The 26023-nt window shown below is 37.9% G+C and overlaps 1 protein-coding gene across 1 annotated transcript in view; it reads left to right on the top strand.

Annotated features, from left to right (window-relative positions):
* The first annotated feature begins 745 nt into the window (after positions 1–745).
* The window catches only part of SOCS5 (suppressor of cytokine signaling 5), a 44448-nt gene continuing 19170 nt past the window's right edge, over positions 746–26023 (top strand). The window contains exon 1 of the mRNA XM_081100545.1: positions 746–987. The gene's annotated coding sequence lies outside the window, so the exon portion shown is untranslated. The remainder of the gene's footprint in view (positions 988–26023) is intronic.

Genomic DNA, 26023 nt, shown 5'->3' with positions numbered 1-26023 from the left:
TACAGTGCAGGCAAAGAGTGGGCGACAAACACCCCTCCATGGATCTGTGAGTCACGTTTGTGACAGCTGGGCGTAGGGATGGCAATACTTGAATTAAGTGGAGCGCCCAGTTTCCCGCAGATCCTGCCATGTAGTAATGACGAGGCTCCAAGCTGGAAGAAGCTCGGAGGCTCATTCACATTTTCCGCCCCGTCGCTCACACTGTCCATTCATCACTTTCCCTTTCCTTTTCCTGAACGGAGTTGAAACCAGGGCAAAGCTGGCTTCCTTCTCCCACCTCAGGTTGACCTTCCGCCCCCAAGCCCACCCGGGGCCCGACTGCGACCACGTGACCACCCTGCGTCCCAGCCAGTCGCTGCCGTCGACCCCTCCCCTCGAGCCGCAGCCCGCTTAACCCCGCCCCTCGAGCTCACGTGACCAACTCTCTCCCACCTGACTGGCTCCTCCCTTTCCCCTCCGGGCCCGACCCGACTGCCATAGCAGCTGCCCGAGTCCAAAATGGCAGCCGCGCGCTGCGCGCACCCGAGCGGCCGGACCTCCCGGACTCCCGGGCCGCCCCCCTCTTGCTCCCAGCCTCCCTCCCTCGGCCTTCACCTACCTGCCTCCGGATTGGCCACTAGGAATCCCGCCCCTCCAGAGCCCCTCCTGTTATTGGTCACGGTAGGCTGCCCTTCCGAGAGGCGTGCCCCCGCCGCCCCCCACCCGGGAGGTATTTTCCATTCCGAGGGGGGTTGGGGGGAGGGGGGAGGGGAGAAGGGTGTCAAGGGGGAGGCGGCCGGGAAAGGGGGTGGGGGCCTGGCGGGGGCATCCGGCGGAGCTGGTGTCCCCGAGCTCGGTCCGGAGGGAGGGAGACTGCGCTCGTTCAGGCAGTCGGAGGGGACGGGACCGCGGGCGGGCGGACTCGCCCTCTCGGTGACTGCGCCGTCCAGGCCCATCCTGCCTGGCCGCAGGTGCCCCTGGATGAGGCCGCCCCGCGCGCCCGGACCGGTGAGTCTCCCCGCGGCCCGCGCCCGGCACTGCCGGCACCCGTTCCCCGGCTCCTGTACCGCCCTTAGCGGCCGCCTCTACGGTCCCCGGTGCCCGCGCCCGGCGGAGTCCGCCTCCGGCCGGTGCTTCCACGCCCCGGGCGGAGGCAGCGTAGTGCCTCTGGCCGGGAAGGAGACGGCGGGCGTGGGACAGCGAGCCCTGTGCAGACCGCGCCGCGCGTAGTGGGAGCTTGCGCTTAGTAGGCTCTCGATGCATTTCTGTGGAACTGCTATCTGGCTGGGGAAACGTGAGGTGTCTCAGGGGAACAGGGTCCCCCCCGGTCTAGTAGGGGAACGTTAGTGATCCAGGTCGAGGTGGATGGGGGCGAGGCTACCGGAGATTGTGGGGCAATGCGGGCGCTGCAGGGAACCGGGCACCGCCGACTGACTTAGGGCTCTAAGGCTCTGACGGGAAGGGGGGGTCCTCAGGGTCGAAGAAAAGAGGTCCACTGGCAGAGAGGGGACACCGGGACGCTTGATGGGGGCTGAGGTGACTGGGGCACCCCGGGTTTATAACGCGAGGTGGGAAGGGATGCGCAGGCGGCTGCAGGAAGACTTCTCTGCAAACTGCTCGGGGTCCTAAGATTCGTGGGGACTGGGGTTTGGGTATTCGGGTAGCTGAAGCGAAGCGACTTTCCGGAGAGGGGATTGCATGAAAAGAAGGATGCTAAGAAACAATTTAAGTGCACACTGTGGCGTGGATCTCAAGTTTGAAGGCTGGGCGATTGGAGTCTCGAGAGGTGATTTTGACATTTCCTTTTGGCATTCCCACCGAAAGCTGGCTCGCAGCTAGACCTTTTCAGCTACCCTTTAATTTTAAGTGTATGTACGTATTTGATGGTGTTTTACAGTTAACCAGTTTTACCGGAGATTCTCAAAGCTGCACCTTGAAATTCTTGCAGCAGCCGCTCCAGCTGCTGAAGATCCTTTCTTCAGGTCTCTTCATCTGTAGCCACTGCTCAGTTCCATACCAAGTGGCTCAGTTTTTACCAAGTTAACATTTAGATTGGACTGGATTGCTTAGTTTGCTACTGACTTGTATTCTACAACATTAATACGTCATTCACATGCTTTCTTTTTCTTGCTTTTAATTGTTTCTTTACAAGAGCATGCAAAATTGAATCACAAATTCTATAGAAGTTTTAAGATACTTTGTGTGTTGAATTGGAAAGATGTTGGTAAGTTAGCAGCCTAGAAGCCAATACTAAAATCGGGTTGAGGTTTCTAACAGTTGGGGATCTTAATGTCAGATGCTTAGCTTAATTTTAAGAATCTTGCGTTTGTATAACACTCCTGAGAATGGATTAGGAACATAGAAAATGCGTATCAGCGTTAGGCAGTGAGTGGCATGCCGTCCACAGAGGCACTTCCTGTCTCTGAGAAGCAGCAGCTAAGATTTGCACAGCTAAATCTTTAATCTTTTAAATATTTCCTTAACCCCATATGTTATCTTACTAATTTCTCATCATTTATAAAATGAAAGCTTTTTAAGGGAGTACTTAAAGAGATTTGGTAAAATTTTATAGATCAGATTGTGCCTTTTAATGCAATTCATTGGTCAGAGAAAATCTGCAAAAAAAGTTAATATGTTCAGTTGGCACCTCTTTAGTTCTTGAATAATTAATGGATAATTACTTTTTTTTTCTTCTCCCTATTGTCCTTGAATTTTACTGTTTGTCCTTAGGGAGAATGTACTGGCACACAAAACAGTAGCCTAAAATACTGAAACCTAACACCTTTTAACATTATAATAGCTTCTACATTTTTCACCTTGAGATTCATCTGTAGCAAACCAGTGATCTTAGAAAGCTATTTCTTATCACCTTTGTTTAGAATGGGCTGTTTTCTCCATTTGTAGACAGGGGACAATAATGCAGTAATAACTAAACAATGAGAATGGGAAGCTTGGGAAAAAGATATATGGTATGAGCCATATTTCTTCTAGAGCTGGAATTGTAGACCATGGAGATGATTATTTTGCAGGAAACCAAGGCCCAGAATAGTGGAAGGGACAAAATTGCTTGTTAGTGATGGACAGATCTCTGGACTGTAGTCCAGGGTTTTTCTATTTTACCACATTTAAAGTGTTTATTTTCTATTTTTCCCATTGAGACATTTTATTTGCACATATGTATTATACCTATAGAAAAAGAATCCCAGGATTTGCCCTCCTGTGTGTTTTTGTCTTCATGGTCCGTAATGCCCGCTGAGGTTGGCAGTACAGTGAAACGAAACTGACAGGTTGTTCTTCCATTTTGCTAGATCTTTAAGTTGCACATCAAATCTGGACTGATCACTCCATACTTATTTAACCTTCCCATGTGGTTTACGACAATTTTCCCAGCTCTGTGATCAGTGGTGATCTCAGATTCACCAATGTAACCGTGCTTCATCATCACAGTTAGAAACCGGATGATGACTTTGGAGCACAGCCTAATAAGAACCTGGAGTTTGCCTCTCTTTTTGGCATTGTTGATACTCTTAGAGCCAGTACATTCATGTGCCTCATTATGGTGGCACGGGAAGATGGCGGAAAAGCATAGTGTTTAAACTAAAACATTCTAGTGCCAACTATAAATGGCTTTTCAATTATTTGTGATGTTGTTCCCTTCTAAAGATGAGAAGTTAAGTTGACTGATTTTTTTCTCTCCATTTTTAACATCTTTACTGAGGTGTAATTAACAAACAGTAAACTTCACATGTTAAAATATACAATTATGAAACTATCACCACAGTCAAGATAATGAACATATTCATCACCTTCTAAAATGTCTGGTCTCTGTAATCCTTCTCTTCTGCCCCTCCCCCATTCCCAGGCAACCCTTTCTGTCACTATGGACTACTTGGGATTTTCTAGAATTTTATATAAATAAATTCACATAGTGTGTACTTGATTTTATGTGGCTTCATTTGTGCAGCATAATTATTTTTGAGGTTTGTCCATATTATTATCTGTGTCTATAGTTCATTACCTTTTATTTGCTGAGTAGTATTCCGTTATATAGTTGTCCCACAATTTGCTTATTCATTCTTCTGTTGAGGACATTTGGGTTGTTTTTATTCTTTGGTTATTAAAAAATAAAGCTTTTATAAGCAATCATGTGCAAATCATTGGATAAATGCTCTCATTTTTATTAGGTATATAACGAGGAGTAGAATGACTGGGTTGGATACAAGGTGTGATTTGTGTTGTGGTTGTGGTTATTGTCCTTTAAGAAATTGCCAAACTTTTTTCCAATATGTCTGTACCATATTACCCTCCCACCAGCATCGTGTAAGAGTTCCAGTTAGTCCACATTCTTGAAGTTGACTACTTTTATACATGAAGTGTTGTAAAGCTGTATAAGCTTTTACTGAAAATTTTAAAACAATATGCTGCATTGTTAGTGCAAGTGCTGGTATTTCTCTCAGTGGGAAGGGACAAACTATCATCTAAATTTAAAATATTAGGTAAGCCCTAACCAGTTTGGCTCAGTGTCGGCCTGTGGACTGAAGGGTCCCAGGCTTGGTTGCGGGCACATCCCCAGTAGAGGGCGTGCAGGAGGCAGCTGATCGATGTTTCTCTCTCATTAATGTTTCTAACTCTCTATCCCTCTCCCTTCCTCTCTGTAAAAAAATCAATAAAATATATATTTTTTAAAAATCTTCAAAAAAAATGAGGTAAGCTTATTAGAGTAGGCTAGTGTTCTATAATTTTTATGCTAAAATTTAATTGCTTAAAAGATTTCCAGTCTGGCTGGTGTGCTCAGTGGTTGAGCGTTGACCTATGAACCAGGAGGTGATGATTGGTTCAGTTCCCGGTGGTCAGGGCACATGGTCTGGTTGCAGGCTCAATCCCCAGTGTGGGGTGTGCAGGAGGCAGCCAATCAATGATTCTCTCTCATCATTGATGTTTCTATCTCTCTCTCCCTCTCCCTTACTTTCTGAAATCAATAAAAATACATTTAAAAAAAAAGATTTTCAGATTTCAAAAGGCTCATTTTCAAAGAAAACTATATATTTAAAATATAAATTTTAGTGAGTGTGAAGGTTTTATGTTAAAATGGATTCTAGTACCTTTATAAAAGAGCAGTAGTAGAATTACATGATAATTATGAAAACATAATTTCTATTATAGTTGTAATAGAGAAAAACTGGATTTGTATTTCAGCCACTTAATAACATTATGATCTCTGGCAAGTGATTTAACCATTGTGTACCTAGATTTCCTCATCTGTAAAGTGAGGGTAATAAAAGTACCCACCTCATAGAGTATTGGTGAGGATTAAAAGTGCTTCTTTAGCACATAGTAAGGGTACAGCAAATATTAGACCTTAAACTTTATGGTTCAGTAGGTATATATAGGCATTTGTATGCTCACTTGTTTCCTTGCTGTTAACACTTTGAGGCTACCAAAAAAAAAAAAAATTCCTAGATAAAAATAATAGTCTGCCTTAAGGGCAGTTAGTATAGTTGATGCTCTCACTTTTTGTCCTGCTTCCTCTGTTCACCTTAGACCTTTAATTAGATGTGCATAACAAGTTGGGTGTCTGTTTTTCTGAATGTCATCAGGAGACCCTTGTTGCAGTTTCACTAATATAGAAGCAAAATGTTAAAATTGATTTGCAGGTACTCTACTGAGTTCTAGAGGCCTACTGGGTATGCTTAGATAAGGAAACCAGGAATTTATAAGGTCTGTTATTAAACTCCTCTCTGCCAGTGGAACCATCAAAAGATCTTTGAACCTTGCTTTTTATTAACTGCATATTTTGATGACTTCATTCATTAAACTGTTAGGTTTTAGTGATAAAATTTGTGTTACTCCAATTTTGTAACATTTTGTTCTTTTTAAATTTGCTGTAACCCAGGTCTAATGAGTGTCATGAGCATGTGGTTTATCAAATGTATTTTGTGGTGATAGTGGTAGATTTCTTTTGCATATGTATTTTTGCCTTAGGAGGTCCTATTGCATTTACAGTAGCTCTTCTGATTATAGTAGGTTAATCTTAATTCTCAAGCATCTTTATGGGTCTTTCCTTGATTCTCAAGCATCTTTGTGGCCTTTCCTTCTCACAACATCTTAACCTCCTGTAACAACATGTGACTTTTCATCATCTGTAACACATGAGCTTATTTTTCATGCCTCTTTTAAAACATTAATTTCAATTATTTTTTAGTGTATTTCACATAATATTTTTAATTGCTCTTATTTTTAGAGTTTATTAAATTGAGTTTATTTTACAGGTTAGATATTAAAATCAGAAATAAGGTATAGCTCAAAAGCGTATTCATTATGATAGTAGTAGACTCTCGCTATATTGTTTTAGATCTCAGGCAGGCATTCTGTTGGTAGTACTTCATATGATAAATACATGGGTCATCCCTTTAATCTGAAGTAATGCTAGCAGGACTAAAAGAATTACATGGAGCCATCAAAAGTTTCCAGGGTTGTATTAATTTTTAACTGATACAAAGTTTTAATATATGAGAGTGACCAACTCCTAATCTTCTTTTGATTAACTATTATAATAAAGATTATGAAGTTATTACAGTTTATTGTACATTTTTTGGACTCATGACATGCCTTTAGAAATTTTATATAATTTAAACGTACAGATACTTTGTTCCATCTATTACATAATCTAATTATATGATTAAAATATTTAGTTAAATATGATTTCAAAAGATATTAGCAATACCATGTTATAATAAAATACAACCATTGCTCAATTTTTCATTAAGTTGGAATTTTCTTTGTATATTTAAAAACAGTTATGGCATTGTGAATTGCTTGATACTCATATTTAAAATTCATGGGGATGTGGACTGGGTAGATATGGACCATGCAAGTTAGTTTCTTGGCTTCAGTGTAGATGTTAGAGAAGGACAGGGAAAATACAAATTATTTGCCTTGCCCAATGTAAAAACTCTTCATCTGGATTAGCCAACTATCCTACTTTTAAGGGGGGGGGAAAGGGCTTTTGAATCTGATTAAAGCAGAAGTAACCTTGAAGGGTAATTGGCTAAACTGCGACTCATGTTAATATTAGGTAAATATACATCTGAGTGCTTTAACTGAGAATTAGTTACCTAGTTTTATTCTGCATGTACCTGGTAGGTGACACATTCTAAGGAATGACTTGAGAGAGACTATAATTACACCCTTGCCAAATACAGTATAGTGAGAATATATTTCCATGGGTTCTCCAATAGTTCATAAGCACTTTACTTATATGCTGTTTAATACCAAAATTAAATTTACCTTTACTTTGATGAGATATCATACAGTAATCTTTTATCAAAATTAATAAGAGGAAGCAGTGATGAAGATTTTGAAATGGGCTTATCTGCTCTGCAATTATCTTCAAATTATGACTCTTTAAATTTGAAGACCACTGTAACAGGAATAACATCCATTCTTTTTATTCTGAGCAAGATTCTTCAGTTCAAGGTGGTAATCAAGTATATATGTTGTAGTTCAAAAATTTGAAAAGGATAGAAGCCCATTTAAATAATATATATACTTAAAATGAAACATGAAAGAAGGAAAATGATTTGGGAGCTGAACTTTAAGCCTGTATATATGGTGGGTAGTCAAAAGAAGGGGAGCTAAAGAAGCCATCAGAGGATGGAAAGAGAAAAATGTTGAGGAAAACCAGGATTTCGTGGGCGTTTGGTGCCTGGCATAGATCTTGGGCTCCATAGATTAGTATGTCAGGAAAATTATTGAAGTAGTCTATAAAACTAAAGGATAAATTTACTAAAAATGTAAGTATAGTTTGATTAGAGAAATCCAAGTAATTTCTTAAGGGTTAAGATATGCCTATGGCCCTGCCCAATGTGGTTCAATTGGTTGAGCATCATCCCATGCACCCAAAGGTCATCAGTTTGATTCCTGGTCAGGGCACATACTCAGATTGCAGGTTCAATCGTGTGCATGAGACAACCGATCAATGTTTACTCTCACGTCGATATTTCTCTCTCTCAAAAAAAAAAAAAAAATTAAAATAGTCAAAATATGCCTATGTCCAAAGGGGAGCTGATTTATCTAATTGTTTATTTAGTTTTTTACTTTATTAACATGAGACACCATTCCAACCTCATTAACCTTCAGGTGATCAGTGCTGGGACTAATTTTATTTAACATTTTTAAAAAATAAATCTTTATCGTTCAGATTATTTTAACATTTTAAAATAAGTGACTCAAAAAACATACTGGCAGTAAATATTGCCAGATTTGCAGCTGAGTGTGTGCTGTTTCAGGTAGTTAAAAGTCAAGCCAATAAGGAGAAGCTACAGGAATATCTTTTGATGAGTTTTCGTGTGGCAGAGAACAAGATAATGCATTTAGGAGGAGATATTCCAAGTTATATTTCTAGGACCTGAGTTATGACCCAGGTAGGGGATCCAGAAGTCATGGAAATAACTTCCTTGTATTTGCTGCTGGGTCACAAAGTCCAAGAACATGTTTCAGAAGACAAAAATGATGTATATAAAAATAAGTATAAAAGGGGTTATCATTTTTTTTACTATTGTGTTCCAGGCTAAGTGATTTGTAGTCATTTTTTCATTTAATTCTCTTAACAATTGTGAAAGGTGGGTGGCATTATTAAAGTGGAAATTTGAGTCAGGGAGATTAAATGATGTTCCCAAGTCAGTTAAATATGTATTGCAGTTGGTACTGTGGCCCTGGTCTTTTGATTGTTAATCCTAAAAGTTTCCCAAGATATTAAGAGGCATCTCTTAAAACATGTCATAGTTGAATTTGGGGTTCATGGAGTGCTGTTTTACTCCTTTGCTGTGGCATTACCACAAGAGACAGTATCTGGATATTTTCATTGGATTTAGAGACATTGCTTAAATTCCTGATTTTTAAGGAAAGGTAGGGATGTTTTGGTGTACAGTTTTACGCTCAAGATTGGTAAATAAGTGCTGGTTGCCCATAAAATGTTTCTCCTTTTGATTTTACAAAATGCTGGGTAATTAGTGGGCATTAGTAAATGTAATATTAGTTAGTAAGGAAAATATTGTTTGGCAGAAAATAACACCAGAGTAGAGTTCAGAGACCTAGATTATTCTAGTGGTGTGAAAATATTCTAATAGCATTGAAACAGGCATAACATTCTTGCTCTGGAAGGACGGGAAGACAGAAGCTGTGTCTTAAGAGAGGAACAGATGAAGAGGGTTTATGAAATTCTAGGCAGAGGGAATAGCAGTATGTTAGGTGAATCACTGAACTTTTTGAACTGCAGTTTCCTCAAATTTGAGTTAAAATATAAGAAGAACATCTTATTTTTAATTATAAGGGCATATATATTTGTTGATTTTGGAATCCCAAAAAATGAGGTAAGAACCAAGTGAGTAAGTATATGTGAAAGTGCTTTATAAATTTTTAAGTGCTCTACAATTAAAAGTGGTAGAAGAATACTTATGTTCTTGTGAAGAGTGGACAAAGAGGATGCTGCAAAAACTTAGCAGGAGGAAAAACAAGTGGGGAAGGGAGGTGTTAAAGATGAAAGAAAGGAAATGGATAGATATGAAGAAAATTGAGTTACAGTTCTATTTGTGCCTGGGAATCAAAAGGAGGACAATAAGTCTGTCACTGAAGAATTTTAACATTAATTTACTGTAAGGAAGAAGCTCAACAGTTAGTTGAAACATTTTATTCACTTTTCCACTTAGTCTATACCGACCATGTTAATAGATAAGCTAACTGAGAGTTGGCTATATTATCTGATTGTTTCTTCAGTCATTACTGCTGTACAGGTTTAGCTAATGGCTTAAAATAGTATAAGGTACTCATAAAAACAAAATAAGCTGGACTGAGTTACTATTTATTCTAGATTATTAAAAAGAAAGGGCACCGAAACCGGTTTGGCTCAGTGGATAGAGCGTCGGCTTGCGGACTGAAGGGTCCCAGGTTCGATTCCGGTCAAGGGCATGTACCTGGGTTGCGGGCACATCCCCAGTGGGAGATGTGCAGGAGGCAGCTGATCGATGTTTCTCTCTCATCGATGTTTCTAACTCTCTATCTCCCTTCCTCTCTGTAAAAAATCAATAAAATGTATTTTAAAAAAAAAGAAAGAAAGAAAGAAAGCAAGAAAGGGCATAGTGTGTCTAAAGAAAAGGGTGAAGTTTGATTTCTTGAAATGAGTGCAGAAAAAAATTAGAAAGTCAGACTAGAACCAAGGTAAAATGGGAACAAATTGTGAGTAGTTTTATATGCCATAGTAGGAATTTGGATTTTTATTTTGTTTATAGGTAGGGAAGTGACACAAATAGTTTGGTGGTTTAGAAAACTGATTATAGCAGTAATAAAGAGAATAGTCTGGAGGAACAGAGATTGGAGACATTTATTCATCAAATAATACATGTGGCAGGCTGAGTGAATGTGGCAGTCTCTCTGGCCCCTGGTAGGTAGATTAGTGTCAAGGATGTCATTTAAGGCTCTGCCCTAGTTCAGGAAAGAGATAATAATGGTATGAATTAAGGAATTTGTAGTGGGGATAGAAACAAGAGCACTGATTTCAGAGATATTTAGGAGTTTGTCTTCCAGACTTCCTTAGTGTTTGGAGATGATAGAGAAAGTTGAGAATGAGTCTAAGGCTTCTGACTTAGCAGTAGAATAATATGTGCAAGTTTGAGAGGCGGGGAATACTAAGTTTGCTTTCAGATAACTCTGTGCTTTTTAGATTAACATGATCAAGATATCATTTGCGAATATTGTTCTAGCTCAGGCGCATGATCAGGTTTATAAATATGATTTGGAAGGCATAATTTAAAATTGAAAGTTGTGAAATTAGACGAGTAATTCCTAAGTAATAATGTATGCAGAACAAAGAGTACTGGCGCTTAGTTTGATTTTTAATTTTTGCCCACCTCCAGTCAAACCTCCACCCCCTAACATTATAAACAATACATAGAAATATTTGCTGTCAGAAATATTTGAATGTCCTTGAAACTGTACTGCATCCTGTCTGATCACTTGTACAACACAGGGAATTCATAGACAAACACACTTCCTTATTCCTCTCCTAAAGTCTGTTTTTAGAATCCTGTTTGCTTCCTTGGGTAAGTGAGCAAGTCTGAACAGATATTGAAGCCTAAAGGCTTTTTTCACCTTTAAAATCTAATGCAGAACAGCCATAATCAACCATCTCTTTCTCTCCTACCCCTCCAGCCCTATAGAGTTTAAGCCTCTGGCAACTAGAATGCCAGAGAGAAAAGTAAAAACAGCACAAGAAAATGAACCTTGAAAAGGACTGTAATCTTTTTAATTCACTGGACCCAAAGGGTCTACTCCAGTGATGGCGAACCTATGACACGCGTGTCAGAGGTGACACGCAAACTCATTTTTTTGGTTGATTTTTCTTTGTTAAATGGCATTTAAATATATAAAATAAATATCAAAAATATAAGTCTTTGTTTTACTATGTTGCAAATATCACAAAATTTCTATATGTGACACGGCACCAGAGTTAAGTTAGGGTTTTTCAAAATGCTGACACGCCGAGCTCAAAAGGTTCGCCATCACTGGTCTACTCTATAACCAGGGGATGGAGTTAGTGAGTCATTATAAGAGATGTCCAAATTCAGTAAAATAAATACATATATTAGGAGCAAGATCTTCAGGTGCTGAGAGAATTTGGAAAAAATCTGAGGTTTAGCACTTAGTGGAAAAGATGAGTTTTTGGTTCAGTCTTAAAGGAGGTAGAAAGACAAATCTGTGCAGTGAAGAGTAAGAATAACACTATTAATGAGGTGGGGAAAACAGTATCAAGCAAGTGGGACATTAAGGAAGGGAAAAAAAGGAAACTGGTGAACAGGATTTTTATCTAAAATGTACAGTATGAGTTGGGATTAATGAGAAATTAGGGTAGTTAGATGATTGAAGACTAAAATTTGGAATTGGAATTCTTTGAAGCACATAAGTAGAAAATTAAACATGATCAGAGGAATATTGATTTAAATGGCAATTAAGCACTTAATGGAAGATGACAACTGTTACATATAGTTAATAGTGTATATGGCACTGATTAGCTTATAAATTACCCAAATCCCTATTTTCTCCTTTTGTTTTCTTACATATTTCTATAACCATGGTTCTCAAACTTTCCTGGGCATAAAAATTTTATGAAGCTCTTGTTTAAAATATAGATTCATCCATGTTACATGTAACTGTAGTTACTTCCTTTTAGTTGCTGACCAGTATTCAATTATGTGGATATACTGTAATTTGTTTATTATTATTATTATTGCAGAAAGGTTTTTTTTTTCCATTTTTCAACTGTTATGACTAAAACTGCTATGAACATTCTTATACAAGGCTTTTTGTGACACATGTATTCTGGATGAATACCTAGACGTGATATTGCTGGGTTTTAGAATATGCGTGTGTTTAACATTAGGAGGAACTGACAACAAATTCGAAGGTGGATTTACCATTTTACATTTCTACCAGCAGTGAGTGTTCCTTTGTTCTTCCTTTTATGGAAGAGTTTGGGTACAATTGCTGTTCTTCCTTAAATGTTTGATAGAATTTACCAATGAAGCCACCTGGGCCTGCAGTTTTCTTTGTGGAAAGGTTCTTAATTAAGGATTCAATTTTTAAAAGAATGATATAAGACTATTCAGATCTTCTATTTCTTTTTATGCCTGTTTTGATAATTTGTATTTTTCAAGGAATCTGCCCATTTTATCTTAACTTGTCAAATTTGTCAGCTTGAAAATAAATTATATATGTTATGAAACAGTTTTCCTTTTTATGTTGGTAGGATCTATTGGATGCTTCCTCTTTCATTCTGATATTGGATTCATTTTCATCTCCCTCTCCCCTTGATTAGTCTAGTTAGGGGTTATCACTTTTATCAGTCCTTTAAAATAATCAACTTTTGATTCTTTTGATTTATTTTTCTGTGGATTATCTGTTTTGTGTTTTATGATTTGAGCTCTTTCAGTAATTCTTTCGTTCATCCTTATTTTGGGTTTAATTTATTCTACTTTTTCTAATGTTTTAAGGTGAAAGCTTAGTTCATTGATTTTAAAATTTATTTTTTAAAATATCAACATTTAAAGCTATACAGTTTCATTAGCATTTCATTCAAAGTATTTTCTAATGTCGCTTGTAATTTTTTTTTTTTTTTTGACCCATGGATTGTTCCAAAGAGTATTGTCAAATAATTTTCAAATACTTGGGATTTTCCAGGTATCTTTTTAGTTACTGTGTTTTCATTTAATGCTATTTTGGTCAGAGAACATAGTCTTTTTCTTTTTTTTTAATTTATCTTTATTGTTGAAAGTATTACAGATGTCCCCTTTTTTCCTCCCTTCATCTCACACCCATCCCCCACCCCAGGCCTTCACCAAACTTTTGTCTGTGTTCTCCCCTCCCCCTTCCCTCTGAGATTCAGTCTATTGTATGCTTCCATGTCTCTGGATCTATTTCTGATAACATATTCTTAATACAATATTTAATACTTTTTACATTTCCTACAATAAGCATGTACTCATAGTCGACACACACACACCCCAAAAATGACTTTAATTTTAAAAATTCTGATAAAATTAATGATTGGGAAGATAAGAGAAGAAGGATTTAAGTGATTCTCATCTTAACTTTGCCTCTTTTCCATTTTTGCATATATTCTAAACTGATCTTTATCAGTAAGTGAAAGAGACATTTATTCTTACACTATATGTGTAATACATATTCTAAACTGTTCCCAAACTAAGGCAGTGCCCCATGTTTCATAGTTTACAAGTGTGGGTTTCTATCAAATAATTCTTTGTATACTTAAAGATATTTAATATTTCTTTCTTTCCTTTTTTTTTCAAAGTTGGTGTGTGTTTTTTTTCAAAGTTGGTATGTGTTTTTTTAATATGTTCTTATTGATTTTTAGAGAGAGAGGAAGGGAGAGGGATAGAGAGATAGAAGCATCTATGAGAGAGGAACATCATAGATTGGCTGCCTCCTGCAGGTCCCCTACTGGGGATCCAGCCCTGTGTACTAACTAGAAATTGACTCGGCAACCTCTTCATTCCTGGGTCTGTGCTCAACTGAGCCATGGGCTCCAGAGTATTTTTTAAATATGTTTTTGTCTTCCTTTCTCAGCCACTGTAACTACCCACCTCCTTGCAGATATGGATGTTCTTATGTTAAAGAAAGAATGGAAATCATAGTCTTTAGTTTTCTTAATAAAATATTATATTGCTGTCTCTATCCAGGGCATCATAGGCATATGGACCTGGGACTCTTCAAGAACTCACTCTAGTGGTCAGCTTCACATTTTTTGCTATATAAAGAACATATTAGAAATCCAGTGGAGAAAGTTAATATTCAAAAGAAGAGACAAAGGAATGTTATGGTTAATGAACAAAGAAATAGACATCTCCAGGGAGGTGCCATTCATAACAGACCTCAAAGAATGACCTTAACTTGAATAGTCTGGTGTCTGTTCCTCAGCAATTGTAGATCTAGAAACTCAGTTTGATCAGGGGAACTGGTTTCATGCTAAGTAAATTACTGAAGTCTCATATGGAAAACAAAGCTAATTTCTTAATTTAAGTTAAGATATAATATCCAATCATGATGGTTTGATAGTCCACATCTTCACTATAGGGCTATATCTACCAAAGGGATGTGAACAGTTGGGTCCACTGATGAGAGTGTTTTTCTGAAGGCTTAAAACAGTGGCACATTCTTTGATTACCTTATTTTTAGGCTTTGTAAAATATTCTGTAGCTGTGGGACATTTTCTGAACCTCCGGAGCCTCAATTTTCTCATCATGACAATTGTGATAATAACTAGCCAAGTCATAGGATTGTTGTGACAACTAAATAAGATAATCTATTTAAAGTTACTAGGACAACATCTAGCACATAGTTGTCATTCAGGGACTGTTAAGATGATGTGTTTTTTTCTACTTCTGGGTTTTAGGTCTGGAAGTTAAGAAGGGCACTCTTGACCTTTTTCTTGCTGCCTGCAGACATTGCTGGGAACTCTACTGCACTTGGTGTTCTAGAGGTACTAAGAGTATTTGATTTACAAGAATATTGTTCTGAGTCATAAGAATTAACTCAATCTAGGGAAGAACTGCGATGAATCTTTTCATAGGTTATGTTTTACTGTGAGATCTAGCCATTTTAATATTTTGATACTAAAGTAAGAATTGTTCTTTTAAAGAATTCATTAGTGTTTGCTTTTCCTGTTTGGCATTTCTAAAAACAGTTTGATATTTCTTGTAGAACAAACAAGTAAAGTCCAGATAACAAATTTTATAAGTTGTTTTACTCATAGCTGACAACTTAGTAAGGTTTATGTTCTATGGATAATATTATTTTTATATTAACAGATCATGATGTTCTAAAGGACCTGATTGATTCCCTTTCTTTCAGATAAGCTTACTAAGACCCAGAGAACCAGCCTGAAACTAAGCCAGACAGCTGATGCATCATAGGGGGTCCCTGGGACTGTGAGGTGCCAGTGCAGCTGGGCCCAGGACAGTGAGGCCCTTGATACAAGAGTTTGTGCTCTGGAGGAGGCCAGGAGAACAGCCACATGGTTGTGAAAAGATGGAATTGAATTCAAATAGTGAGCTTGCCATAGGCCTGAGTTGCAGAATTCCTTCTAGAAGGAGCCCCTGCCTGCCCCTTCTTCCTTGCTTAGCCAAATCCAAAGCAGTGGTGAATGAACAAATGTCCTTTTTGTGTCAGGTACCTTGTCTACTAACTATACACTGGGGAGCAGTTGGGACATACCCGAGAGTTTTTAATGGCAGAGCTGAGACAGGCCTCTAGACTCCAGTACATTCTTCTTTTCACTGTATTCCAGTGTCTCTCAACATCAGATGAAATTATTTTCTCTTCTGAGTTACCAGAATGTTTTGATGTCTATTTAGATGTTATTCTCTAATTGTTGTACATAACAGTTTTTTATTTACAGTTCTGGTGTCTATCTCATGAGTCTGTATTGTCTCCTCAGCTAAGTCCTTGAGGACCTGTACCATTTTGATCTCTTTTGTATGACCCTTAGGGCTTGGAATATTTAAGTACTCAATAATTAACTTGTTTAGCAGTAGATAAATATTTGTTGTCAAATTTTCATTGCCCGAAGCTTACATATTAACATACTTTCAGCTGTAGAAACATCTGGATTTGCTACTTAAAGCTCATATCCCAGAAGATTAAAGATTGAAAAGTTAGAAAAATGCTGTTGTCATTTAAAAGGATTGAGTGCTTCTACAGATAACTTACATTTAATGTTTAGAAACTAGGACACAGTTAGGGATGGTGAGGTTGGTTACTTATTTAAATAAATGGCTTTGGTCATATGGTTGTGTTTTGTTTCTTAAAACTCACAATCTAAGATCTAACTTTTATGGCAGCCACCCCAAAATACATATAGTTATAGAGAATACTTTCTTGAATTATAATCCTTCGTGTGTTTTGGTGGACTCGTTTATTTTTGGGGACACACACAAAAAAAGAAATATTTTATACCTGCTTAAGATGGTTTGCTTAGTACTTGGTCCCAGTCAGCATTTTCCACCCCCCAGCTTTATTGAAGTATAATTAACAAAAATTGTTAATATTTAAGATATATAACATAATGATTTGATGCACATATACATTGTGAAATGATTATGACAAACAAGCTAATTTACATAGCTATTACCTCACATAATTATACGCCCCCCCCCCTTTTTTTGGTGACAACATTGAAGAGCCGCTCTTAGCAAATTTCAAGTATACAGTGCAGTACATTAACTATAGTTAATGCCATATATTAGGTCCCCAAGTAATATTCATCTTATAAATGAAAGTTTATACCCCTTGACCAATATCTCCCCATTCCCCCTCCCCCTTCCCAATCCCTAGAGAAATGAAAACTTGTATTCACAGAAAAACTTGTACATAAATGTTTTAACAGTTCTATTCATAATTGCCCCAAACTGGAAATAATCCAAGTGGCTTTCAACAGGTGACTAGATAAATAAATTGTAGTGCAGTTAATCAATGGAATACTATTGAGCAATAAAATGAATGAATTATTGACACATGCTTGGATGTGTTTCAAAAGCATTATGCTGAGTAAAAGAAGCCAGTCTCAAAAGGTTACTTACTGTATGATTCCATTTATATGACATCAGTGGTTGTCATGGGTTAAAACAAGATAGTTAGGGGTTAGGGGTATGACACAAAGGGATAGTATAAGGGATTTTTGTTTTGTTTTGTACCACTGCTTTCACTTCCTGCCTTATTTTGAGTTATTTGAACAGTTTTTAGTATCCCATTTTAATTTATCTATTGTGGGGTTTTTTTTGTGTTTTTTTTTTTACTATATCTCTCTAGTGTCTGTGTGCATGGTTGCTTAGGAATTATAATATACATATTTAAATTTTCATAGTCTACTTAGAATAAATATTTTTCCACTTGAGTGGGATGTAGAAGTCTTAACACTATGTCTCTTTACCCTCCTCCTTTTTTATTTTATTTTCTTATATATTACTTCTACATACATAGAACACCCCATCAGACATTATAGTTTTTGCTTTTAACTGCCAAACATTCAAGAAGAGAAAAATAATTTATTATATTTACTCAGATGGTTATAATTTCTTTGTTCTTTCTTCATTATTAATGTTCCATTTTTTTCCTTTGTCATCATTTTCCTTCTACCATTTAGTAATTCTTTTAGAGTATATCTGCCGGCCATGAATTCTCTTAATTTTACTTTCACCTGAGAGTGTCTTTATTTTACCTTAATATCTGAAGACTATATTCACTGGATATAGAAATTCTGTGTTGACAGTTCTTTTCTTTAGGTCCTTTAAAAATATGCCATTTCTTTCTGCACTTTGTGGTTTCTGGTGAGAAATTTAGATTCATTCAAATTGCTGTTTCCCTATTAATATTATGTTACTTTGTGTGTGTGTGTGTGTGTGTGTGTGTCTACTTTCCAAGTTTTCCTTTGTCTTGAGTTTTTATCAGTTTGACTATGATGTGTCTGGGTATGGGTTTCTTGGGGGTTTGTTCTTTTTTTGTTCCTCTGAGCTTCTCAAATCTGTATATATGTTGTGTCACCAAGTTTGAAAACTTTAAAAGTCATTATTTTCTTAAATACTTTTGTGCATTCCACTCTTGCACTCTCCTTTCAGGATGCCAGTAACACCAACATTAGACCTTTGTTATCCCAAAGGTTCTTGAGGCTCTTTTCATGTTTTGTTCTATTTGATGTTCAGACTAGATAATTTCTATCAATCAGTCTTCAAGTTCACTGACTTCCTTTTATCATCTCCATTTTGCTTATTGAAGTGAATTACTGTATTTTTCATTTTTCAAATTTCCATTTGGTTCTTTTCCTTTGCTGAGTCTCTCTATTCATTTCAAGAATGTTTGCCCTTGTTGGAGCATTTTTGGTAACAGCTGCTATAAGATCTTCATCAGGTAATTCCAACATTGGATCATCTCAACGTTGAGGTCTGTTTATTGTCTCCTGCAAGTTGGGATAAATGATGTATTCACAGAAGCCATAGACCCTCTCAATAATTTTGTCTCTTGATACTTCTATGAGGTAATAGTTGCTGCCACTTTTTATTTTTTTGATTGGGCATACGTGGTTGTTTTTAAAACTATAAGTTTACAAAAATAATACATGATATTACAGAAAAATAAAAGAATACTACCTCCTTGTGTAAAAATTAAAACAAACATAAGGAGCACTGATTTTTTTCTGCCTCACTCATATTTTTAACTCTTCTTTGATAGGAAAGGTATTTGATCATCAAATACCAGGTTCCTATTACAGGTAGATGCTGTTCAGCTCTGACAGCCACTTGTAAAAGGATATAATGAGTGCAGGCAGATAATAAAAATAAAATGTATTACAATCAGATGCTCATAGTTATACTGTAATTCTTTGACCTCAGTTTACTTTAAACAGCAAGTATTCCAATCTTTACCTCAGCCAGACATTGCCACATTATATGTATGCTCTTCTTTGTTGTCCAGATTCCTCTCCCTTAACTATCACAGGAGTCCTAATTTTTTCTTTCTGCCAGGTATTATTTCTACTAGTCCTCAGCATGTACAGAAATACTAGTGTGCCTTTCTCTTATAGAACTAAGTTTCTCTCCCTCACCGTAGCTTAATCCATACTGCTTTGTTTTCTGACTGAGGCATTTGGATCTTCTAAAATATGAGGAAGATCATCTGAATTCATAGTCATTTAATACTAGAGGCCCGATGCACGAAATTCGTGCAAGAGTAGGCCTTCCTTCCCTCGGCTGCCGGCACCAGTTTCCCTCTGGCACCTGGGACCCGGCTTCGTCTGGAACGTCATCCTTCCAGAACTCTGGTCTAATTAGCATATTATGCTTTTATTATTATAGATGACCAAGTACAGGAGTAAAAGCATCTTTTTCAGCATGGCATGGAAGAAGACTCTTTAAGTGTGTTTTTCCAGCTTTGGGTTGCTTTTTCTTTTACTTCATTCCACCTACCTTATACATCAGTCACCTGAACCACTCCTCATCCTTTGGAAAGTCAGACCCTTTCCTGCATCTGTGCCTTTACATTACCTGCCTGAAACTGAAATGCCTTTCTTCACCTGGCAAGTAACTATTCATTCTTCAAAACCTTGCTCAACATCACTTTTTCTGTGAAGCCTTCCCTGACTCCCTGCATTCATTAGAATTATGTACAGTGACAAGTAACTGAACCACCAAAATAACAATGACCTTAAAAACAAGAGAGGATTTATTTTTCTCCCATAAAAATTTGGAATTTGCGGTATAAGGCTGAAATGACAGCTCTTCACAAAATCACTAAGGAAGTAGTTTCCAGTAACTGCTTCAGAATCTCTCATATCTCTCAGACCTTTGTCCTCCTGGCCCAAAGTTGAGGTATCTTTGTTTTAAGCAGCATGAGTATGAAGGAACAAAAAATGAAAGGTCTTAGGCAAGCTATCTCTTAAAGTTTCCCTAAAGCTCTCACACGACATTTCTGCTTGCATCTCATTGGCTTGAATGAAGACCGAATAATGTGTCTTTGTTCTTGGCAACTGTGTGCTAGCTAATTATATTATTACTAGAGGCCCGGTGTACGGATTTGTGCACCAGTTGGGTCCCTCAGCCTGGCCTGTGCCTTCTTGCAATCTGGGGCCCCTCAGAGGATGTCGGACCGCTGGTTTAGGCCAGATCCCGCAGGCTTGGCCTAAACCGGCAGTCCGACATCCCCCAAGGGATGTAGCAGTGTGCGAAGAGGTAGGCAGCCGGGGAGGAGCCTGAGCTGGGGCCGGACACAGCACCGCCACCGCTCGGTAGCTGCCGCAGAGGCGGAAGAGGCTCCCACTGCTGCAGCTGCTCGTCAGTCATGAGCCTGGCTTCTGGCTGAGCGGTGCTCCCGCTGTCGGAGTGCACTGACCACCAGGGGGCAGTTCATGCATTGAGCATCTGCGCCCTGGTGGTCAGTGCGTTGTCATAGCTACTGGTCGAGCAGTCGACCGGTCGTAATGATCGCTTAGGCTTTTATATATAGAGAGAAAGAAAGGAAGAACAAGTAGGGAGTACAACTAGCAATGTGTTATGCTTCCCCAGCTAGAGGTAGTTGCTTTGTGCTTTGAGTTCCCAATAGGCGTCTAATTAATTAGCATTTAGGTTGTATTATAATTAGTTTGCCTTGTCTACTAGATTGTGCACTTCTCAGAGATTATGATACTGTATTCTTTTTTTTTCCAGCAGCTTACGTAAAGTTTAGTACCTAGTCTGCTCATAAAGTATTGAGTGAATGGATAAAGACATTCAAGAAGATTACAGCAAAATTATCAGAGACATAAGAAAACGATATTTAAATACTCCTGTGAACAAGAGTAATTGCTTGTGTAGACACTGATATCTTAGACTTAACTTTTTTCTATGTTCTCTATTATGTAGAGAGAAGTGGATACTTCCAGCAATAGAGAGCGTAGCTTCTTTTCAAAATTGATTAACCACGCAGAACACAAAAGGTTGTGTTTACTTAAAAGGTTGTATATTCTTCTCTGTTATACTGGCTTTTCATAAAATATACATGAATGATACCATTTTTACGTATACTTTTCTGTGGCATTAAAGTACATTCATATTGTTGTACACTAATTACTACCAACCATCACCAGAGCTTTCTTCTCTTCCCCATTGAAACTCTGTACCCATTAAACACTAACTCCCCATTTCCTCCTGCCCCCAGCATCTGGCAACCATCATTCTACTTTCTGTCTCTGAATTTGACTATTCTAGGAACCTCATATAAGAGGAATCAGACAATATTTGTCCTTTTGTAATTGGCTTATTTCATGTAGCATAATATCATCAAGATTCATCCATGATGCAGCATATATCAAAATTTCTTTTTTAAAAAAATTGTGTTTTTCTTGATTTTAGACCAGCCGTGGGCAAACTACAGCCCGCGGGCCGGATCCGACCCGTTTGAAATGAATAAAACTAAAAAAAAAAAAAAAAAAAAAGACCGTACCCTTTTATGTAATGATGTTTACTTTGGATTTATATTAGTTCACACAAACACTCCATCCATGCTTTTGTTCCGGCCCTCCGGTCCAGTTTAAGAACCCATTGTGGCCCTCGAGTCAAAAAGTTTGCCCACCCCTGTTTTAGACAGAAGAAAGGAGAAAGAGAGAGAGAGAGAAACATTGTGTGAGAGAGAAACATCTATCAGCTGCTTCCTGCATGCCCCCTATTGGGGATGGAAGCCAGGAACCCAGGCATGTGCCCTGACCAGGAATCAAACTGGCAACCTCTTTCTTAGTGTCTGGGACGATGCTCAACCAACTGAGCCACACTGGTGAGGGAAGAATTTATTTTCTTTTTAAAGCTGAATATATTCCATTATAGATTGTACCACTTTTTCTTTTTATCCTTTCATCTGGATGCTTGGGTTGCTGTATTACACTGTTTTTTTTAAGGTTTTTACTTTTCAATACAAATAGTGTCTTATTCTATTGTAATTTCACCACCACTACCCCCAAACAGAAACCATATAATTACATACCTTTTTATAAGGAAAGTACAAAGAACATAAAAACAATCATCTGTGTTAGGAACTTACTTTGGGAAGTAATTAACACCTCTCCCAGTCATAGTTTCTGAAGTATAAATTAAAAAGTAAAATTAAGTTATGGAAAACATTATCTTGGTGTCAAATCTAGGTACAAGAGTGGAATTGGAAGAAAATATAGTGGCTTTTCACAAGAAAAGATTAGATTTTGTTTTAATGGAGAATTTCTTGAATTATGGTAGACACAGGTGAGTTCAACCTATTAATCTCTATCCTTTTGAAATATGGAGGTATTACCATGACTGGACAATGAAGAAAGAAATTTTTACAGCTGTAGCTTGGTGGATTTTGCTTTTATAAAATTTCTCTAACATTAAAGAGAAAAGGGTTAAGAATGGGTGGAGTAAAGAAAATTAGCCCCATTCTATCACCTGACCTCTTTTGTTGTCAAATAATAATTATTGAATGTTTGATTGCCTAGTAAACTCTGAGTTTTGGCTTCTATCCCACTAGGCACATTATCCAAATTAGCAATCAAATTTTTTTACTAAAATTCTCTGACCAAGCTTTCAAATAATTACTTATGTAGAATACATGCCCAGTGGTTTAAATAGAATTTCATAGACACTTTCCCATTGCAGCTAATTGTTTAATCCATTTGGCAGAATGAGTCATACTTCACTAGCCAGCTCACAGACCAGCTGTTGATTTAGTTATCCGAGCCAAGACCCAAGTACCAGAATAGAATAGAGCACCTTGGCCTTGACACCTTTTTGTCTTTTCCTAAAAATTCTGATGTAAAGTTTTTCATTTCTCCTGTAGGTGTACTTTTATAGAGATAAAATTGACATGTCTGAAACAATCTGAGAAGAAAACAACAAATTGTAGCATTAGTAATAAATCCTTTTAGAGAAATTAGAACTTGATGTAGACATTAAAAATAGACTTGAATGGTGAAGGACAGAGTAGTGGTGGAGGTGTTTTAGAGTAAGGAGAATTAAGTTTGGATAAAATGGGGCCTAATTATGGATGTCAGTCAGTGAAAGTCAGGCACAAGAGATACCTGTTGAATGTTGCTGAAAGGAAATGAGTTTGGTGGTGGTAGAGTACAGGAAGAGGAGAGACTAAGGTGTTGTAGAAACCTAGGAATGTAGCAATAGAAACCTGGACAAGGTTACTGGCAGTGAAGGTGCAGAGCAAAGGTAAACTTGAGAGCCATTTTGGAAAAGAAATTGTCAACTTGGTAATATTAAATATAATGGTGTTGCCTGGCCAGAGTGGATGACATCGTCTCATGAACCGAAAGGTCACCGGTTCAATTCCTAGTCAGGGGGCATACAGGAGGCAGCTGATTCATGTTTCTCCCATTGATGTTTCTCCCTCCTGCTTCCTCTCTCTCTAAAATCAGTAAAAACCATATTTAAAAATAAAAAATAAATATAATGATGTCAAGTGGAAAATAATAAAATACAATTTTTCTAAGAAATTCCACAGAAACGTGGTACTGATGATATCCCAATTTGAGAGAAATCTTAAGTTAATTTTAGACATAATGAATTTGAGGGGCGATGAGGAATAGCCAAATTGAGACATTTTTGTAGGCTATTAGTGGACTGAAAAGTGGATGGAATATAAGGACTGTTAATATGCTTCCCATAAAAACCCAGCTGTACTCAAGGAGGTAACAGTTGGTTCTAGAAAAATACCTGATTATAACTGTAAAGACAAGAACATACGTTCCCATAGCATATATATATATATATATATATATATATATATATATATATATACACTCTTAAAATAAAATAAAAAAAATTCCCCATTAGCTTCATTTCAACTGAAGGGACTAAGTTAGTTAAATAGATGAAATTCATAAATTACACCCAGGAAACTGAAGTTCTCCCATATTGTTAAGAAAGTGGAATCCAAATTGCCTTATATGGCTATTAAGATGCGGAACAGGGCAAAAACTTAGATTCTTTCATAAAAAACATATTTGAATAGAAATTGTGGCAGAAAAATGTCATATAAAGGATACTTATGTTCTTGAATAATGTAAGTTAAGTTACTGAATTAACTACTTAATATGTAGTTTAACTTCATAAGATTTAAAGTAAATCTACCACTATGTTATTGAATGTTTTATGGATCATTTTTAGTGGAACATTTAGTTATATCTGCTGTGCCAAATGTTTATGGCTTTCTCTCTCGGAATGGTTCTCTGTGTATGTAGCAGGCATATGGAGTCAAGTAGAAAAAACTTGGCAAAGTATTCTTTCTCTTATAATTAGATTTGAAATTTTGTTAAGATATAATATGTAACAGTAATGATAAAGGTAATATAATGAAAGAAATAATAGTCTAGTGTAGAGATGGACTATTATTTGGGTTTCACTGAAGCTACCTGAAGGTTGTTAAGTAGCCCTTTGAGAGTAATACCTACAACAAATACTGCTTTCTGCTTTCTTTGATCTCTCTCTGTGTATACTCTTTTGTTGTTCTTTATTTCCCATGATGAAATCTAACATGTACAGAACAGTGTGTAAAATACATATAAAGGTACAGTTTAATGGGTAATTATAAGGCATTCACCACCCAAATTAAGAAATAGAATATTGCCAGTCTACCATACTTGTGCTATGTGCCCTTACCAGTCAAACCCTACATGTCTCTATCCTATCCATTCCCAGAAGTAGCCATATTCTTATATTTTTTCCTTCTCTCAGAAGTTTACATCCTTAAAGATGAAATTTACATCTTATATATACACATATACAGACATATGTATATATGTCAATATATATAGTCTTTTGTGTCTGACTTATTTTTGTGCCATTCATTCATTTGTGTATAACATTTCATTTCTCTAATCCATTATACACATACTATCCTACTATATGAATATACCAGTGTTTTGGTTTCATCCACATATGCTTGTGAATCTTTGTTCTCAGTGATGAATTTTGTTAAGTCTCGTAATAGGAGTAACCTGATGGATGAAAGTAGTAGCTCGTGCATATCTCTGAAGGTCACGAAATATAAACCTGATGTAAAATCTCTGTCATCAGTGATGCAGCAGCAAAAGTCCCACTGATAATATCAAACAGAGTCATAAAGTTTTCTGTTGGACTATCAGTGTACATGTATACATTAAAAAATAAATGTGTTTTTCATCATCATATACTGTGTTTTTGTCGCTCGAATGAATTTTATTATTTCTTCAAGGTTCTTCACATACATACCCTTAAGAGATATCAAGTAGGCGTCACATGTTCTCAAAAAATTAGGGTTGGCACACAGAAGAATTTTGAGTTAGAGATTTTGCTGGTTTTGGCATGCACTCACGAAAAGGTTGCCCACCCCTGCACTAGGGGGATGAAGCCAGGCGTTGCTATGTGTCATCATTACCTGGACAGGAGGAAGGACACTTAGCATATTAGCCTTTTATATATATATAGACTAGATGCCTGGTCCACGACATTCGTGCACTTGGGGGGTAGAGGGGGTCCCTCAGCCCGGCCTGTGCCCTCTCGCAGTCCAGGAGCCCTCGGGGGATATCTGACTGATGGCTTAGGCCAGCAGTCGGACATCATTAGTGCTGCTGCACTTGCCAGCTGTGAGCCCAGTTTCTGGCTGAGCGGCGCTCCCCCTGTGGGAGCACACTGACCACCAAGGGGCAGCTCCTGTGTTGAGCAGGATTGGGCTGAAACTGGCTCTCCGACATCCCCCGAGGGGTCTCGGATTGCGAGAGGGCACAGGCCAGGCTGAGGGACCCCACCAGTGCACGAACGGGGCCGGGGAGGAATGCGGGAGGGCTCCATGGCGCGTCCAGTCCATCTCAGTCCCAATCAGCCAGACCCCAGCAGCAAGCTAACCTACTGGTCGGACTGTCTACCCTCTGGTTGTCAGTGCACGTCAAAGCGAGTGGTTGAGTGGCCTTAGCATATCATTAGCATATTACACTTTG

The sequence above is a fragment of the Myotis nattereri genome, assembly GCF_964212035.1.
Source record: "Myotis nattereri genome assembly, chromosome: 10".
NCBI lineage: Eukaryota > Metazoa > Chordata > Mammalia > Chiroptera > Vespertilionidae > Myotis > Myotis nattereri.
This window is presented reverse-complemented; position numbering and strand designations above follow the sequence as displayed.